The sequence below is a fragment of the Accipiter gentilis genome, chromosome 28, assembly GCF_929443795.1.
Source record: "Accipiter gentilis chromosome 28, bAccGen1.1, whole genome shotgun sequence".
Lineage (NCBI taxonomy): Eukaryota > Metazoa > Chordata > Aves > Accipitriformes > Accipitridae > Astur > Astur gentilis.
This window is the reverse complement of record NC_064907.1, coordinates 5,139,139-5,152,738: the sequence shown is the minus strand read 5'-3', so window position 1 is coordinate 5,152,738 and position 13,600 is coordinate 5,139,139. Positions and strand designations below refer to the sequence as shown.

General features: G+C 44.9%; 1 pseudogene; it reads left to right on the top strand.

Annotated features, from left to right (window-relative positions):
* The first annotated feature begins 7,817 nt into the window (after positions 1-7,817).
* Positions 7,818-12,557, top strand: LOC126051809 (saccharopine dehydrogenase-like oxidoreductase; annotated as a pseudogene).
* The last annotated feature ends 1,043 nt before the right edge of the window (positions 12,558-13,600 follow it).

The following is a 13,600-nucleotide window of genomic DNA, read 5'->3' as shown; positions in this document are numbered from 1 at the left end:
TCCTCTTCTAACCAGAAGGTGATCAACAAAACACGGCGCCCAGAGCGTGCACAGGAGCCAACCCCGGCGAATCCTCCTCAGCTCCATGCCCACCATACTTCTTCAGCGTTACAGATTACCAAAAATGCCTCCTGATAATGTTTTGGGAAGTCAAAATCTGCTTGCTATTCATAGCTGTATTTATGCTGAAATACGTACGTGTTCCATCGGCTGTTGGTCGCCCTGTGCTCCCGAGCCCAGCCAGTCTGGACAACAGTTTGTTATTTTCAGCCTGCGGTTGGTTCTCTTAGAAGCTTCTCACTGGGACTTGCATTTACCACTGCTTTGTTCCTCACCCGTTTTGCCCTTTTAAATATGGAAATACATAAAAGACAAAAAAGAAGCTGTTACCCAGACAATCCCAGCAAACGACAACGTTTCCAACCAAACGTGACTTTGGGGTTTGTTTTGTTTTGTTCTTTTCCCTGTTCGGAAATTTCCCATGTAGCTCTGGAACTTCACAAGCGAAAAAGTCTCACAGCCACTTTGCTCCTTCGGTGGAAACACCCGATGCCCTCTCTTGTACCGCTACCAGCAATCACAGCCTGGTTTGGTTTTGCCCCTGCCAGCCCACGAAAGCCCTTCTCTTCTCCAGCTAACCCTAACTTGCAGCAATGTAGCCATAGCCGCTCTGCCTCTAGTATGCGGGGCAAGATGGGATGGGATACTTCAAAACCACACCTCACCCACTCTAAGCGTGGGTACAGCAGGGAGGCAGGCAAAGCACAACTCCAGCTGCCCCTGCACGGAGCTGGCTCAGGCGTGGGGAGTTTGCTGGTCTGCGTTCATATCGGCACATGAAAGCAGTTCAGCTCTCCGCAGGACTGAACTGCTGCTGGAGACATTAAACCTTCTGCTCCTGACACCTGCGAACAGCCAGGCTGCTGCGGCTACAAGGTCACTGAGCCCTCATCCGCTTTGGGATAACGGACTGGGGTGTAAGTGCCTGACCTCTTTTTATGGGAGAGGGAATAAGAAGGCATTAGTGCTGGCGTCCCAGCAAAAGCCTGACTGAAAGGACTGCAAAGAGAGCGGTTTTCAGTCCTGAGGCCCAGGAAGCGCAGGAGGAGAGCAAAGGGGAGCAGAGAGGGAACCTTCTCCTCCAGAAGGAGCTGACGGACTGGGAAAGTGGCCGGGAAAGCAAGCTGCTCCTGGGCAGGAAGGAATAGCTCTGTGTGGTACTGTCGCTGGGCTCTGGGATTGGGAAGCAGAGGCGACAAATGCCTGGCAGCAGGCTTCACTTCTACGTTCTACGTTTCAACCACGGTTGGGCTGTGGGACCCCAAACCTCAGCTTAGTTTTAGAGGTGCTGTGTTCCTGGGAGAGGAAGGGGAGGAAAGAAGCTCAATTAAGTCACACATATGAGGGAGACCTGGAATTCTGAGGAAATAGAGTGACCTCTGTCGCACAACTTAGGTGTAAAAACATATGCCGTTCGTTAATAAGGGTAAAGAATAAGCTCTTAATGTGCCGCCCCTGCCTATGGACAGATTCACCCTTTCTTCCTTCCAAGCTGTCAGTCCCATTGAACTGGTATCCTCTGTCATTTTGCCCAGCACCTGACCGCAATGTGCACCAAGACCAGAAAGGGGAAACTTATGAAAGCGTACCTTTCAGCATATCGTAAGGTTGACAAAGTTTCTTCGTAACAGATGTCTGCTGGACTCAACGGCCGCAATCTCTAAGCAGATGAAAAGTATTAACTGACATTAGATTTTGAAGGAGGGTTTTTAAAATAGTTTTAAACACTACCAAAAACCAGATAGGGATTAACGTGGAAAGATAGACCATTAAGTGCTCAAATAGAAAAGGAGAACCCAGGTATCTTAGCAATCTGGCCATATATTAACTCTTTCTAACACTTGTGCCAGAAGAGAAATGAGACAGAAAGGAAGATGAGAAGACAGAGGTGGTTTTTTGCAAAAATTGATACTGAAGGCGCTCGAATCCTGCTAACTCTGCCTTAATGCTAGCACCAACGCAAAAAAAAAAAAAAAAAAAAAAAAGGCGCAAAACCACTTTGATGGTATTTGTACAAGTAGTAATTGAGGAATCTGTCCTTCAATTTGTTCAAAACATCTTCGATGAATTACGCAAGTTAGCATTTGAAGAAACCCAGGTAAGCTGTTTTGAGAGTATCAGCATTTACAGTCAACCTTTTCACATGTGCACATTTTCTGTTCATATTCTTCCATCTTTCATTTAATTGCACTTCCTATTTAAAAACTACCTCTTCAAAGATGCTGGAGCATACAGTTAATTCACCTGAGACAAGGAAGAACCTAGGGGAGTTTCATCTCATTTAGGCATGCAACCGCTGGTGCACAGCACAAACAATAATCTCAGAATTCAGGGAAAAAAGGACTTGTTTCATAATGCTGCCTAGTTTTAGGTAGGTAAAGAACACGGCTTTTATATAAAACAGGTGCTTCTGAGTTTTATAGCTACATTTACCTAGATGTCGATAAATTTTCACAGATGTGCAGAAAACTCTTTCAGAAGAAACGGAGGTTGTATCTCTAACGTAGACAGAGATATCTCTTTTGTGCCAGCCACATTTCTGTTCCGAAAACAGAAGTGCTCTCCATTTGAGTAACGCGTTTAGTAGTGGCTAGAAGCTTTTGAGACCAGCAGAGGGGATCTCCCCTTTATGTTGCACAGGAAGCAAGGTCAACTTTTAAACTACACTCCCTTTCACCAATGTCCGAGCCGCACAATTCTATTTCAATGGGCAAAGCGGGTTATAAATTCAAGAATCAATTTACCATGATGGTCCTGCTGCTTCCCCCCTGAGCAGACTGCAGGAGTCTCGTCAGGACCAAGTCCCTGTATGGGATATGCACCGCCCTCTTTCCTGCAGCGACCTCAGCCAGAGCACTAAGGGAAAATAAAGTGAAAAGTAGAAGCATGACTATGAAAAGCAAATCTGGGGGGCTGGCGGCGGGGAAGAGGCTACCAGATTAGAAACTTCCGTATATTCATGCTTAGGCACATGCTTCAGTATGTTTGCGCTCATGGACATCTCAGGCTTTATTCATTTAAGTAACTTCATTAGCCAGACGGCAAGGAATCCTGAAAGGAGGGAAAACTATTTTTCACCTGCAGGAATTTAATTTTTACTTCACAGGAAAGGATTTTAAAAACAAACAAACAAACAAACAAACAACAAACAAAAAAGAGGAAGAAAAATACCTGGTGACATTTCCTAATGTGGTTAGACTTAGATTTACCCACCTGCCTTCCTTCAGCCTGTCTCCTGCAGGTCCTTCAGAGGATTTCTGCCTTTCGCTTCCTGCCAAGTCCGCCAGATTTGTAACTGGCTGTTTGGCGATTGCTCCATCGAGAAAAATCTGTTACAATACGGTATCAACAGCAGGAAAAATTACCAAATCCGTCGCTCAGACATTATGAAGGAAGATACAGAAAACGGTACTCCGCAGAAACGCAGAGGAAATAGGTTGTGACAGTTACCGCTATCGGAACACCTGACATACGACGAATTGCTTTAAATACGAGGACCACAAAGCAAACGACCTACCGTCTCTCAGGATTAAGCAGCAGACAAAGCCGCTCATCCCCTGCACCCGCGGAAAGGGGGTATGGAAGCACCGCTGGCTCCCAACCTCCCCCGGCTGCAAAGACGACGTCTCCCTCCCATCCCCGTCCCAGAGGAGCCCAGGACTGGCCGGGCCTGCCAGGGCTGAGCAGCTTTCGGAGCTGCCTGCGCCAGCAGCCGTGGGGAGCTGAGCTCGCGTGTGCTCCAGAGACGGGTCACGCACGTCCGGGCCAGCCGGAGCCCCCTCCTCCTCAACCAGCCCCAGCCCGGGCTCGTCCTGCGTAAGCGGCTCTGCAGACCCCTCTCCAGCTCTGTCGACAGGGGACTTCAGCGAAAACGGTAGTTCCGGTGTCAGTCTCCCGAGGAGAAGCGTTGGGGGAGCGACGACAGCAGCAAGGCCCGCTGTCCGGAGCAGAGCCGCGAGCAGTCGCCTCCCCCGGCCCGGCTGCTCTGAGGTGGTTCAGCCGCCCGTCAGCAGCAGCACCAGGCTCACCCAGCACCCCTCCGCCTGGCCGGGGGCACACACAGCGAGGACAGCAGGATTCGGGCCACGGCGACCCTCTGGGGTCACGTCTTTGCCACCGCCGCGCTGCGGCCTTCCCTCACGCGGGCTCGGGGCGGTGCCGCAGACTGCCCCGCCCTTGTGCCGTGCCCTGTGAGCTTGCTCCCTGCAGGGCTGCTGGTTAGCGCGAGCCCAGGAGTTCTGCCGAGCGCTCACGGGCAAGCAGCAGCTGCCAGAGAGAAACAGGGACCACCGTAGGTTATTTCTGGACACCAGCGAGAGATTTTCAAAGACCGCCTGTAATCTCTGGCACACAGAGGATCTTAAAGACGGAGCCAACCTGCAGGCAGGCAGTGGTTTCGGACACCTCTGCCTTCGGCGATCCCCGCTCCGAGAGCAGCAGTGGCGGGCAGCGTGCAAGCGCCGAAAAGGTGGGCTGGCAAGGCTGGCCCTGCAGCCCGGGGTGAGGCAACCCGACAGGCTCTCACCTGCTCGCTGTCGTGGAGGTGCCAATAAACAAGGGTGGGTCTAGGTAAAACAGAGCCACCCTGCGTTTTGCGTCTGCACGAACTTCCACGAGTTCGTCTGACGGTGCATCTAAGAGGACCGAGTTCATTCAGAGTGCTAAACAGCTATCCTGAACGGTGGAAACAGTGCCTGCACACTACACCTCTTCCAACTGGATGGTGACGACCCCCTGAGGCCGACGGCTGGTGGCATTCACGGTAGTCGTAGCTGCTCTTCTCATCTTATTCCCGTGTTCCATTAACCTCTCCACCTGTGCGTAAATAGCCCAGGGCACCAGCTTCAAACCGTCCACTTAAAAACCTCGCTGCTGCTCTTCTCTTACCTTGAGCCCACCAGGCTTCCTGGTTTTAGAGAGCCAAAATGTGTGACCAGCACAAGAAAAAAAACCACGTTACGCTTAGTAAGGATAGAACAAAAATTAAGATCGACTATGGCGGAGCACGGGGGAGTTGTTGGGGCTTTACCATGGTGAGAAGTTCATTCCCGGAGAGTTCCACTTGCCAGGCAAATTTAATCTGCACTGAGAGCTCACATCTGTAGACTTAAGACGTTTGCAACGTTCAGGATAAAGGCGTCATTTGCCTCTGCTTCTGTCATCGCCATTAGACAAGGAGTTTAAACAAGCTTATTCCATGAGCCGCTAAAGTGAATGAGGTCTGTCTTCCCCTGTGCTCATTTTTTTCCTATTTTTTTCCTGCCCATTGCATCAAACCTGTCTGAAATTGGCCACGTGGCTCCAGACCAATGAGGAGGAAGGTACAGGGGAAAGTAGTTCGCAGGCAAGTGGCAAACTGCATAAACCTTAGAAGGAAAGCTAAAAATTCAGTGCTCTGACACATACACCATCTTCAAAATCCCCTCCCAGCTCAAGAGAAACAGATTACCCATTTCCAATTAGCAACGAGTCCCGCGTCTGCCAACGTCAGAGACTAACGAGACGAGGAGCAGCGGGGAAAGAGAGCAGATAAAAATGCTAACTTTCTTCTTAACCCCTTTCTTCTTCACCAAGGAGCAAAATACAGAAAGAAGAGAAGTACTACAAGGGATGAAACAGCTTGGCCAGTGGCACGGCAGAGCAGCCGGGCAGCAAAAAGCAGCACAAAGGTGCTGGTTTGGGTTTTTTTGTAGTTAAGGTCTACCAAAATCTGTAAGTCCATCTCAGTTTTCACAGCCTACGTCATCCTTAATTTTGAAACTTGGAGGAAAACTGAATATGGCTCTTAATATTCCTTTCCTTTATTTTTTTTTTTGGTGTGTATTATTTTTATTATGTCATTAAGTGGATAAGACAAATGAAAAATGTAGCGAGTAAAGCTAATATTGGTGACGCTTCTTGAAGTACTTTACGTAAGAAGTTTGATACTTGCTAACTAAAAGAGCTGTGGAACTTAATCGTAGTTTATTTTACTTTGAGGTAAAGATGTGACTCTGCCTTTTCAACTAACAGTGTCAGTGGCCTGCTGTTTGAGTCTACCAGAGTGTACTCTGGCTTTGTGAACTAATGACTGTATATGCCAAGTCATGTTTTCTCCTCCCTTAAAGGTACCCTAACTGCTGTTGAAAGTTTCCTGAAGGTGAAATCTGGGCCTGAGGTTGGTTGGTTTACGCCTTCTTGGAAACTGAGAGGTATTTGTGGTGACTTCACTGTAGCCCATTAGAATAACTGTTGTTACATTAATTCAGACCAAGGAACAAGCTGGCAGGTCTTTGGTGATGGCTCTAAGAACTTTAGGAGCTAACAGAAGTATGCCGAGCAAACACGCTTTTGTAAGGTTCGTTTGCATAGGCTGTCTACCTAAAGTTTGCTGTGTTAAGCCATTTCAGGAAATAATATTTGCAGAGATGTCGGAAGGATTCATACATAAATAAACTGTAACAGATACATAGTGTGTTGCCAGTAATCCTAGTGTTTGGCCGTTTGGTGGGTTTTTTTGCTTGCTTGCTTGTTTTGTTTGGGGGGTATGTTTCAAGGTACATGTATTAGCATTACAGGCATTAAAGTATAATAATTGCAACAAGGTGTAATGTATGTAATAACTGTAAGGTCATTATTGAAATAATGCAACGATGACCCAAACCAAGACAGTGTTGGTGCCCAGCAATGGAACATACTGCTTCTCCTGTCCTGTCCTGAGCACCCATATTGCCAGATGGGGCCCAAGTCATAGCCTGTTCTTATGAGCATTGGGAGGAGAGGAGGAAGTGCGTGGATTGGGAGAGTAATATCTGTCTGTTAAAGGACAGGGAATAGTAGTTAATGAGAGTGTATAAATCTGTATGTTGGGTATAAAGGTGGTTTAAGTATGTAGGATAAGTTGTAAGTGCTGGTAAGAAGGGATTTAGTAACGAGAATTAAATACAATGGGGCAGTTTTTTATATATATAGAAAAATAAATATAAAATCTTCTCTGTATTAACTTCCGTGGGACCTGAGCATGACACAAATGGTATGGCGTAAGGGGTGGAGATTGCATTGGGTCTGGCTGAGATGGAGTTAATTTTCCCCGTAGCAGCCCTCATCGTGCTGTGCTCTGTACTGGTGCTAGAAAGGTGCTGATAACACACCAGCGTTCTGGCTGCTGCTAAGCAGTGCTCGCACAGCATCAAGGCTGGCTCTCCAATATTTCCCCCCGCCCTCACCCAGTAGTCTGGGGGTGGGCAAGATTCTGGGAGGGGACACAGCCAGGGTAGTGACCCAAACTGACGAAAGGCGTATTCCGTACCATATGATGTCTGCTCGGTGATAAAAGCTACGAGAAAGGAGGAGGGGTGGGGGGCATGTGTTAGTACAAGGTTTGCCTCCTGGAGCAACTGCTCTGTGTCCTGAAGCCCTGCTTCCCGGGAAGTGGCTGGACATCGCCTGCTGATGGGAAGTAGAGAATAAAGCTTTTGTTTTCCTTTGCTTCTGCATGCGGCCTTTGCTTTTGCTTTAGTAAACCGCCTTGATCTTGACCTATGAGGGGTTTTTTCCCATATGATTTTCTCCTCTCCCTGTCCTACTGAGGAGGGAAGTGATAGAGCGGCTTGGTGGGCACCTGGCATTCAGCCAAGGTCAATCCACCGCATTTCAATGTACTTTTATGCGTGTAATTGTAATACATCTATGTAATAATGTGTAATATATGTAATAATTGTAAGGTCATTATTAAAATAATACATGAAACCTTCAGATGCTGAATTAACTACGGTTTCATGGTATGTTGCCAGGGCTCTTGTGCACATGATGGGACCTGGAAGTCAGCGGTTTATGGCCTTGCGGATCAAGACAACCTGAGGAAGCTTCGAAAAAAGATAGGATATGCCCCTGTTCCAGTAGTTGGTGCAAAACTTAGAAGCAGGTATAAGAAGCGTAAGACGTGAAACACGCTGTCTTCTAACAGCTCCAGTATTCACTACATAGGTTGGCAACATATTGCTTTGCTAAATACTAAAAAGATGCATTTAGGACTTCAGTGTAATATGAATGGATAGATACTCATCTAGTAGAATTGAAGATAAGTTCAGTTTTACTGATTTGTTCCTATTTTACTGAAAAAAAAGAGAACATGTCCCAGCATTTACGGGCTCTCAAAGTTAACTTGTTCTAAGAGACTTTTGTTGACATGGCAAACTTTTGTGTTTGATTTCAGAAGCGATTGGTAGGAGGAAAAAAGAAATGTGAGGAGAGTATTATTTTGATTATCAAATTCATCCTCGCTGTAGTGCATGGGATTTTGAGTTGAGCCAGGGATAAATTTGGAATGGTTTGCTTTCAGTGGAAGGAGGTGAAGTCATAGAAATGCTTGAGGAAAAAGCCAGTATGGGTAGGGCTGTTATGATCTGTTTCTTTCAGCACGCGTGAACATGTGAACATTTTTTCTGACTTTCTTTTTTCCATTGGCAGAGGACTTGTGTTTTACAATCAGGAATTCAAAGAGTACTCCATTCGATTCATGGGATCTGATGGTTCCGTTGTGAAACGGTCTCAGTGTTACTTGCACACAGAGTTGCAGGAAACACCTGTAAGTTACTGGTTTTGGTATACTATGTCCTTAGTAGCATTTTCAGCGCATCTTTCCTTTATGTGATAACTGTTCTTAGTGCAGATCTGCGTAGTAGGGCTTCTGCAGTTAGGTAAATAGTAACGAACTGCGATGTGCTTCTGCTTCTGTAAAGAAGGAGGCTGGTGCTGTTGGTCTCCTTTGCAAGCTGTTTGACCTGATGTGGTCCAGGTTCTTCTGGGTGCACGGGCCTCTTTCATACTACTCGATGCTCTGCCTGATGAGCTTGCTTATTGCTGCTAGCATAATAGATACGAGAGTCTCTCGTAGGGTTCTTATGCTATCTGATTTCTGGGCCTGTATTTGTAGGGAATGGAAGCCTTGAGTCACGGAAATATTTGAAAGGTAGGCTTCCTTATTTTGGGGAATGATGAATACGTTAAATTCTGTTCCTGTGCAGAAGCTTTTCTTGTTTTAATCAGTGGAGCTTCTAAAAGCATTGTAATTGTAGTCTGTGCAACTATGGTCAGGTCAGGTCAGTGTAGTAAACATTCTGATAAAGAATTCGTATGCTGCTCATTTGTATCTGGAGACGTCTTTGATGCTTGGGTCTCTGGTGTGCAGAGTAAAGGCAAGGTGAAGCGGTGGTCGTGTTTAGTTTTTGTTTTCCATGGTTTCCTGAGAGGAGACCAGCCCCAACAACGTATAGAACAGCTGTGCAGAATCACAGGCATCAGTTAAGAGATGAAGGTGAGACAGTGCTCTGAAAATATACTTGGAAACTACTCATGAGAAAGGCTTCCCATTGCTATTCCAAAATTCTAAAGGAAGGCGTCAGTTTGTCTTAAACTAAAGCAGTAAGGGGAGGAAAGGAAGATCTTGGGAAAGCAGCCTGGAATTGGATACCAAAATGCACCTTTCTTTAAAGTGTTCCACTCTTGTTTACCATGCTCGCTCCCTCGCCATTCTGTAGTTACACTGTCTTCTCATAATGAATTACAAAGTGAAGCATTATTCAGAGAGTTGCTTAGAACCAAGACAATTGTCTAAGGCCCGATTTAAACAGCTATCTATTGTATCAAGCAGTTGCATCCTAATGTGGGGGTAGATTCATTTTTACAAATGAACTGATGCAAAAATTTTAATGTAAATTCTACCACTGGAAATATGGTTTTGCCTCAGGTGCAGTATGGTGCTTATGTGAACATAGGTGGTCTTGGCTCTGTTATCAAGCTGATGTTTGCTGGCATTTTATTGCTTCTTCTTGTGAAGTTGAGCTTTGGAAGAAAACTTCTGACAAAAGTAAGTGTTCAGAACACAAAAGAATTAAGTGTTTGGATATTTTTTCCCCCTCTAGTTTACTGTTGTTTGTTTGGTTTTTTCCCCTGTTCTTATATAGTACCCGGAATTTTTCTCTGCTGGATTCTTCACAAAGAAAGGACCAACCCAGAAACAGGTAGCTGACTGTTTTCCATCACAATTACTGAATAGATTTGTTATGATAATGGTGGAATAGTAATCTAGAGTCAGCTGCTTAGTCCCAAAGAAATAATTTCTAAATGCACATTGTGTGTGCCTGTTCAGTTAGCTTTGAATATTTAAATCATCATGCCTTCTGCTATTAGACATCAGAGTATGTGCAACTCATACCAGGAGAAAATGGGTCATGTTGCTGGGTCTGATGTATTTACAGGGATGGCTCACAGCACTCACATCTGTCAACGGTGATGACAGGGGGAGACTGAGTAGTACAAACCCAGGACTGAAAGCCCTGAGAGAATAAATGGACTTTAGGACAGTAACAGTTCCAACAAAGGGGAAGTGATTACAAATTTAGATGAGATTGTACCTTTTAAGCAATAACTCCCAATAACTCTTCTCATATTTAGATAGATGATAGTATTTGTGGCATAATAGACACCTGTATTTACTACTTGTGCTTGCCTGATAGAAGTGAGTTACTGTTTTGGTGGCCACATTTGTCTTGTCCACTACAGATGGATGGAACCTCTTTTACAATGACTTTTTTTTGGCGAGGGTTACAGTGAGGGGCAAGACCCCCAGTATGGCAAACCAAATGTCAAGATCTGCACTGAAGTGAAAGGACCAGGTATGTATGTCAGTAGCAGCTTACTGCTTTTGCCTTACATTCCCTGCTTGAAAAGAAGTTTATGGTTCCACTGCTACTCACCCTTGAGGAGCGCTTGCAGCATGGACAAAGTCAGCAGCCTTTACAGAGTATTACCTTGGATAGTAGCATTCACAGCCACTTCATTTGCTGCCTTGTCATTCGCTTTCCTTCTGACTTTCCCTGTTCCAATTTTTCATTTTTGCAGAGTAGAGCAGTTAAAGGGAGAGTGCTTTAAGGTTAGTTTTCAGTTGTTGCAGCCTGGACTTACTACTTGTTTATTTCCAGTCCCCTGTGAGTGAACGGAAGCAGATGTGGCATAGTATCATTTCTAGCCATAACATACCTGTGTTCAGGTCATTCCTTTGAGGGGAGGTGACACCTGAAGTCAAGTTTGGAGACAGCAAGAATGTGCATTCAGAAAGGAGTTAATGAAGCATAGCTTCTTTAAATAACTGCTGAATGCAACAGTCTCACAGCAAAAGTCTGAATTTAAGCACAGAATGGGGAAAGCTCTTGCTGTAATGGAGAGCCCTCTCTCACCTGTGAGGTGATCGCTCATGCTTGTTGTGTGGTTATAGGCCTGTAGTTGAAGCAGTATTTGTCCAGATTAGATCTTAAGGACTTCACCAGCTACTTGGGATGGTTACAAGGTAAAAAAGCTGTTCTTAAATGGGGAAGGCTGTTTTGTTGCCAAAGAGATTATTCTTCAGCACGCTGTGGGTAAGAGCGAGATTACATTCTACATTTCAACACGCTGTACATTGTTTGTTTGGGGTTTTTTGTTTTGTTTTTTTTGTTTGTTTGTTTGTTTGTCAGAGCCTGGCTATGTTGCTATACCAATTGCAATGGTTCAAGCAGCTGTATCTCTTCTGGAGGATGCAGCTTGTCTGCCTAAACGGTAAGTACTTTCCCATGCAGAACAGCTTGATCTCCCCTAAAACTACTATATGTGTATGTTTCTCTTGGAAACTACAGATCTCATAACCCTGTGGATTTTTGTCTTGCCTCACCCAAATGGCTGTGCAAGGGAGATAACTTCACACACTTTGCTTTTGCTTTATTAAACCACCTTGATCTTGACCTATGAGGGGTTTTTTTCCATATGATTTTCTCCTCTCCCTGTCCTACTGAGGAGGGAAGTGATAGAGCGGCTTGGTGGGCACCTGGCATTCAGCCAAGGTCAGTCCACCGCATTTCAGTATACTTCTATGCGTGTAATCGTAATACACCTATGTAATAACGTGTAATATATGTAATAATTGTAAGGTCATTATAAAAATAATACGTGAAACCTTCAGATACTGATTCACAGCCATTTACTCTTCATCTGCCTTTCAGTTTGAAAAGATGTAGTCATACGTCTTTAGAAATGCTTTTGCTGCATCTGTTGCATCAGTGTCTGCATTTCCAGTTAATGGAATGGTTTCTCTTGAGTTTGCTGGCTGCAGAAACAAACCTATGAATATAACCAGCTTGCTAAATTCTGCACACGCTCTCCTGTGGGAGAGAGTGGCTTTTTCTTTCTCAGGCAGTGAAATACATCCTTGACTTATAAATAAATAAATAAATAAATGAAAGGTCTCACTCACTGTACCACTACTGTTTTTCTCTCTTGCTTTTCATTAACAGGGGTGGTGTATATTCTCCAGGAGCTGCTTTCTCCAAAACAAAACCGATCGATCGCCTCAACAAACGTGGTGTTGAGTTCTCTGTTATTAGCAAGCCTGAACTCTGAAGTCAAAACATAACTGTATGAACTAACCCCTTTCCTGGGTCTAACTCCAATAAAACTCATTTGGCTGTAAAAGCCTAATCATAAAATGGTTTCAGTGTGCTATTGTTTACAGCAGAAACAGAAGAAAAATGGAGTTAAAAGTTACAGTACTATTTGCTATAGCGAGCAAGCCCATGAAGGGGCTTGAGTTTTAGTTCCCAAGCATATTAAATCAGTGACTTATTGGGTACTAGTTCTAGAATTTTCTTTGATCTCTTCTAGCTAAGTTTTAAGCTACTACTTAAGAGAACCACTATGGCATCTGCTTCACAATCAGCCACAGCCTTCTTGCTTGGCCCCAGTCTGCAACTATTAAAAGCAGGCAGGCCCTGGATAACAAGTGCCTTAGCAGATGAAACAACTAGTTACTCCTCATGCCTGTTTGGGAGGGGCGCTATTGCTTTGTGGTGTTCTTGCTTTCAAAGCCCTAGTGCCCATAGTGAAATAAAAGAGTAGTTGTTGTTTCTCAGAGCTTAAGGAACGGTTTTGTCTCTTTTTTCCCCCTGGGTTATTATAGAGACCAGGTGACTCTGTACTGTTGTCATAAGGTATGTTGACTTTCATTCTTACTAGCTTGCCTGTAGTGACTTGCACTAAAATAGAAGAGAAAGCACAAAGAGTAGGGTTTGTCAATGAGACCGTCATCAGCAACACGGCAGTTCTTCTCCCCATGGTGGCCAGCGGTGCCAGGGCTGGGAGGCCTGAGTGGCCCTACAAGCTGGTGGTGGTTCAGGGTTTTTCTGGGTGGGGTGTTTGGTGGTGGTGGTTGTTGGGGGTGTTTTTGTTGTTGTAGCTAAGGTCTACCAAAACTGGTTAAGTCCATCTCGGTTTTTACATTCTACATCATCCTTTATTTTGAAACTTGGAGGAAAACGGAATATGGCTCTTAATAGTATTTTCCTTTTGGTTGATCACTTGCATTATGTCATTAACTAGGTAAGACAAATGAAAAATGTAATGAGTAAAGCTAATATTGGTGACCCTTACTGAAGTACTTTACATAAGAAATTTTCCTCCTAAAGTTCTGAAAATTACTCTTTTGAGATAGAAAAAATCTCTTCATCTCCCACAGCTGCATCACATTCACCAT